Raw genomic sequence first — 6,662 nt, forward strand, 5'->3', positions numbered from 1 at the left:
ATTTAACATTTTTAGAACTTTGGATTATTTGTTTCTTCATTCACAGCTTTTAAGCTACTTGCGTCACAGTCACAAGAAAAATCATATCTCGAGTTACGAAACTCAAAATCAAGATCCGTAAATTTTCCCTGAATATAAACTCATATATCTATCTAATAATTTTTTTATAAAAGTTTTTGTGGGGCCAATTAGTACAGTTTATTAGTTAAAGTTACCCCTGTTTCAGGACTTGACTGGTCTGACCTCTGTTTACTACGAACCACATTTCTCTCTGTAAAAAATTCATATGACTATGAGGTTTGTTTCTACTAAAACTAGACTCAATAAGGATTCTGAGGATATAAAATACACCACCTAATTATATCTTCACAATTTATGGTGAATTTATAAAGTAGGAACAGGGGATTCAGAAACTGCTATGACCCTGTTTCACTAAAATTCAAATATCTTCTAACATATAATTCCTTTACCTATTTAATTTGTTTCATGTGAAACTAGACATAATAAGATTAAATTTGATATGTAGTCCATCACCAAATTCAATTTCTATGATTTTTAGTAAATTTTCAAACTCACGTCAGTGTTGCTGCAGTATTCTGTTTATGGCAAATTTCATCCCTCTTATGAGTTTTTATGCACTAAGTATCTTAATAATTTTCCTTATCATCAAACATAATCTAAACTTACCATTTTCATAATTTATCATTATCAAATATTTTCTCAACCATTCTGTCACCATATCATAAAATCATTTACACAAAATAAGTATATTGCTATACATGCCATACTTAAATTTACAAGCCATTTACCAAAAATCTTCCGGATAGTGTGACTGAGCCTTCGACCTATCTCGACTCCTGAACTGGCTTGTCCAAAACTACAATGAGTAAGAAGGAGGGAGTAAGCATAAATGCTTAGTAAGTTCATATGTAAATAATAAATAACATAACAAACAATCAAACTAATCAACATTAGCATATATCATCAACACACTTATCACATTTTTTAATCATTTTTCATCATCTTATTACCTTATCGTGGTTGTAATCAACACTCAACCCGAGGGTTAAATACATACCTGTCCAAAATATCCATTTCTCATCACTTACCAATACGTCTCTTTTCATCTCGAGTATTCCTCCATTTGAGTAAAACTTTACCCGTTGAACACATCGGAATATAATTCGAATACATGGATAATTTGCATATAAGTGCCACATATTCAATCAAGCAATCATGTAACCCGCCCATAAGCGAACTCGGACTCAACTCAACGAGCTCAGGCGTTCGCATCCATAAGTGAACTCGGACTCAACTCAACGAGTTCGGATGCCTAGTTACATCTCACGAACTCGGACTCAACTCAACGAGTTCGGACATTCGCATCCATAAGTGAACTCGGACTCAACTCAACGAGTTCGGATGCTCAACCATCCTAGTGACATGTCACTTGTATCCTAATCTATTCCTAAGGTTCAAACAGGCTTTTTTCCTCGAACACTTATCCTTGCCGTCTTCCGTAGAATGCCGAAATCAATACTCAGTAACAATTATATTTAACAAGTAGCTCACATAATTTACATATTATTTGAAATTAACCACAAAGCATACATTTCATAATAAAATTCAGCATAACATAAATTAACATCAATAACTTAAAAATAACCATTATGCTACATTATTTACACATGAACTTACCTTGGTACCAAAATATAAAGATTTTGCAATTTAGTCCACAATATTTTCTTTTCCTCGATCGCGACTTGAATCTCGTTTCTTTTGATCTATAATGCCAAATTAATCTTATTTAATACATACATTCATCAAAACAGCATTTAATACGAACTTTGGAAAAATTACACTTTTGCCCCTAAACTTTTGCATAATTACACTTTTGCCCCTAGGCTCGGGAATTAAACTTTATTCCTTATTCTTATGTTTTATAACATGCTGATCACTTTTCCCTTCTATGGCAACATCAAATTCTCTCTCTAACATATACTTGTGACTATTAGGTATTTTTGCTGATTAAGCCCTTTTACTCGTTTTCACTCAAAACCGAGTAGCACAAGTTGTCTAACATAATTTAAAACCTCATATTCTATCATAAAACATCAAAATACACAAATTTCACCTATGGGTATTTTTCCAAATATAAACCCTAGGTTGAATTATTGCTAACATAAGCTTAATCGAGCTACCGGGATCTCAAAAACGTAAAAATCATTAAAAACGGGGCTTAGAATCACTTACTATGGAGCTTGGAAGCTTGAAACAAACCCTAGCTATGGTGAACCCTTGAAATTTCGGCCTAATGAAGAAGATGGACAAAAATTGGCTTTTAATTTTGTTTTTAATTCATTTTAATAACTAAATGACCAAAATACCCTTACTACTAAACTTTCCAAAATTTCCTTCCATGTCCTAAATTTGTCCATGAACTTAAAGTTGGTCAAATTGCTATTTAAGACCTCATTAATATTCCAAAACAATTTCATACTAAAAACTTCTAGAATGCAAGTTTTGCAACTTATTCGATTTAGTCCCTACTTTCAATTTAAGCACTTTAAGCATAGAATTTCATCACGAAATTTTCACACAATCATGCAATCATATCATAATCATCAAAATAATTATAAAATAATTATTTCTATCTCGGATTTGTGGTCACGAAACTACTATTCCGATTAAGCCCTAATTAAGGATATTACAGAAGGAATTGGGAAGAAAGTAGGAAGCTTGAAGGGTTGAAGGAAGATGGAAGATGAAAGAACGTAGAGAATTTGAAGAGTTAAAGCAAGAGGGAAGAACATAGAGATCTTTAACGGTCGAATGAATTTGAAAGAAAATAGGGAGCTTCAAGGGTGATAAGTCGTAATTTATACATATTTTATCCCATGCTTAAGCACATTTTTGGATGAATTATCATTAGATTTGTGGAATTTGATACTCCTAATCCTTTAATTTCATGTTTTATACTTAGGTGAGCATAGGAGAGTAAAAAGAGCGAGAAATGGGCCAAAAACGGAGAAAATGGGTCAACGTGGGGAATCAACACGGCCTGGAATTCCTCACGCCGGTAGACCACACACCCGTGTCTATTTAGCATACTCTAACATGGCCTAAGCCACCCCACACGGGTGTGTCCCTGTCGAGCTCAGGTCTAGTCCTACTCGAAAAAGGCCACTTTTGAGGGTTTTGAAGCATACTAAAGTTTATATAAACACCCGATGAGGCACTTAAAGGTGACACACGGAGTAGGAGGAAAGGAATTACTTGAAAAAAGCTGATTGATCCATCTCAGAAGCCAGATTCTCCTTCAAGACTGAAGATCTCCCTTCAATTTCCACCAGGGTTTTTTGGGTGTCTTTATGTTTTGTTATTATTATTCTTCTGAGATGTTTTCTTTTTCACATATGAACTAAATCCCCTAAATACCTAACGGGGATGAAACCTGAGATGGATCTTATCACTATTTTCTGAATTATATGATAAATACTTGATTTGCTCTTAATTGTGTGTTCTTAATTCTTGCTTTAATATTCCAGGATATTGATTCAAGTATTGATGTGCTTATTTAGAGGAGCAAAAGTTCCTGTCTAATAGTAGATCTAGCATAATTAAGCAGAGTTGATTGCACCCCTAGACATAGGGCGACATAAATCTGTCGGATTAGGGTCAAACCTAATAAGGGAATCCATAAATCGAGTTAATGCAACACTAGGGGTTTTAATTAAAAAGAGATTTCAATTAATCAACCTAGGGTTAGACGTTGTTAGTCTCGAGAGAGATAATAATATAAATTAGGGATTTCTATGGATCAAGTCAAGTGAATAAATCGTCTAATTTAGAGTCAAATAACAAGTGAAGTCTAGGTGGATTCTTCCTTGGGTATTGTCTAAATCGATCAGTTTCCCAAAAAGTATTTCACCAGTTTACTTCCTGTGCATTCTTAGTTTAGTTAATTAGTTTAGATAAAGCAAATCCCCTTATTTTTAGGCTAGATAATAAAAAGAAGGTTAATACTAGTACTTTTAGTTCCTATGGGTTCAACATTCCGGTCTTGCTATAAGCTATACTACTGTTTGATAGGTGCGCTTGCCTTTATCGTGATAATAGTTAGTTTTCAAGTACGATTAATCATAAATATAAAACTTATCACGCACATCAAGTTTTTGGCACCGTTGCCGGGCAACTAAGATATTAGGAACGCTTAATTTTTATTACTTTAGCCATTTATTTTTATTGCAATTTAAATTTATTTTTACTTAAATTATTAAAATTTTCTTTTATTTTCTTCTAGCAGGTTTTTATAGTTTATGACTAGAAGAAACCCGTCAGGACCTCTACTTTTTGATAGTGAGATCAAAAGCATAGCTCGCAGAAATCGAAGAGAAATAAGGCAAAGCCTACGATACATAGAGGAAGGGCAAGAAGATGATAGTCAAACTACAACCGAGGGGATGGCTGAAAATCAAAATAATCAGCTACCTCCTGTGGTTGCCGCAGATCTAATAAATTAGAATCCTGCTCCTCGTACTATGTATGATTATGCTAAACCTAATTTAATAGGAGCTGAATCGAGTATGCTATTTCTGCAATAATTTTGACCTGAAACCTAACACAATTCAAATGATACAACAGATTGTTCAGTTTGATAGTTTGCAGGACGAGGATCCAAACACTCATTTGGTGAATTTTCTGGAGTTCTGCAACACTTTTAAGATCAATGACATTTTTGACGATGCAATACGCCTTTGGTTGTTTCCATTCTCATTGAGGAACAAAGCCAAAAAATGGTTGAACTTGTTACCACGAGGGTCAATCAACTTGGGAACAAATGACCGAAAATTTTTTACTAAAATATTTTTTGCCGACTAAAATGGCTAAACTAAGGAATGATATTTCTTCTTTTGTGCAGATGGATTTAGAAACTCTTTATGATGCATGGGAGAGATACAAGGACCTATTGAGAAGGTGCCCTCACCATGGGTTACCTTTATGGTTACAGGTTCAGACTTTTTACAACGGTGTGAACCCCTTAACAAGGCAACTTATCGACGCAGCCGCCGATGGAACTTTGAATAATAAGACACCTGAAGAGGCATGAATTTATAGAAGAGATGTCACTAAATAATTATCAGTGGCAAGTCATGAGAACAAAGCAGACAAAAGCAGCCGGTGTTTTCAACCTCGACGCGGTTACTATGCTATCTAACCAGGTAGATCTATTAAATAAAAAGATTGACGGTTTGTATGGTTCTACTCAGATACATCCAGTGATGATGTGCAATTCAAATGGAGGAGGATTATACACAGAATATCAATCCTTCAACCCTAGCACCGAGGAGGAACAAGTTCAATATATGGGTAACAATAATTCTAGACCTCAAAATAACCCATACAGTAACACTTATAATGCAGGCTGGAGGAACCATCCCAACTTCTCGTGGGGTGGCCAAGGAAATCAAAGGCCACAACATCCCCTAGGTTTTCAACAACCACCTTACCAGTAGGAAAAGAAGCCGAACCTTGAGGAGATGCTACCAAAATTTATCTCGGTGTCGAAACTCATTTTTAGAATACCGAGACAACACTTAAGAATCAACAAGCATCGATCCAAGGGCTTGAAACTCAGATAGGCCAGCTTGCTAAATTGATTTCTGAACGACCACAAGGTAATTTGCTGAGTAATACTGAAACTAACCCAAGGGAGCAGCTCAATGCGATTACCATTCAAGATGAGGAAGGGTTAGTTGAACTTGAACCAGAACCGATACAAAGATTTGTGGTAAGTAAAGGTAAAAGAGAGGTGGACCACAGTGAGCAAAAATCGGTAAGTAGAGAATACAAACCTTGTGTGTCATACCCCAGAGCGACAAGGAAAGACCACACGGACGAACAATTTGGTAAATTTATTAAATTATTAAAGAAATTACATATTAACTTACCGTTTATTGAAGCTCTTTCGCAGATGCCACACGTAGTTAAATTTTTAAAGGAGCTTTTAGCAAATAAGCGGAAGTTGGATGAGGCGTCGCATGTAGAGTTGAATGTAGTTTGCTCAGCCATTCTACAGAATAAGCTACCTAACAAGTTGAAAGATCCAGAGAGTTTTACAATTCCTTGTTTAATTGGTAGTTTAAACATTAACAATGCTTTGGCTGATTTAGGGGCTAGTATTAATGTCATGCCCTATAAAATGTTTAAACAACTAGGTCTTGGGAAACCCAAACAAACTAAGATGAGCATTCAATTGGCAAATAAAACAATTAGATTTTCTAGGGGTATTATTGAAGATGTACTTGTTAAAATTGAAAAATTTATATTCCCAATTGATTTTGTTGTTTTAGATATAGAAGAGGATAGTGACGTGCCTTTAATTTTAGGATGACTTTTTTTAGCAACTGCTAGAACTATTATTGATGTTGGTACAAGTGAACTCACACTTCGTGTGGGTGATGAAACAATCACTCTTCAAGCTCGTAATTCGAGTAACACATCGAATATTGAAGGTGGTTGTATAAATCATGCTACTAATACTGATTATGTGGTGCAACCTTCTTTGCAGGAAACACGTTTGAAAAGCATAAATGAGCCATGTTCAAGTAACAATAAAGGACCCATCTATGAAGAGCGAAGGCTACAGATTGAGGAACTAG

The 6,662-nt window shown here is 35.0% G+C and overlaps 1 non-coding gene across 1 annotated transcript; it reads right to left on the reverse strand.

Annotated features, from left to right (window-relative positions):
* Nucleotides 1-4,888: 4,888 nt before the first annotated feature.
* Nucleotides 4,889-4,995, reverse strand: LOC121209158 (small nucleolar RNA R71). Its single transcript, XR_005904275.1, has one exon. It is a non-coding gene; the product is annotated as a small nucleolar RNA R71 (small nucleolar RNA).
* Nucleotides 4,996-6,662: the final 1,667 nt, after the last annotated feature.

Source organism: Gossypium hirsutum, chromosome A10 (genome assembly GCF_007990345.1).
Source record: "Gossypium hirsutum isolate 1008001.06 chromosome A10, Gossypium_hirsutum_v2.1, whole genome shotgun sequence".
NCBI lineage: Eukaryota > Viridiplantae > Streptophyta > Magnoliopsida > Malvales > Malvaceae > Gossypium > Gossypium hirsutum.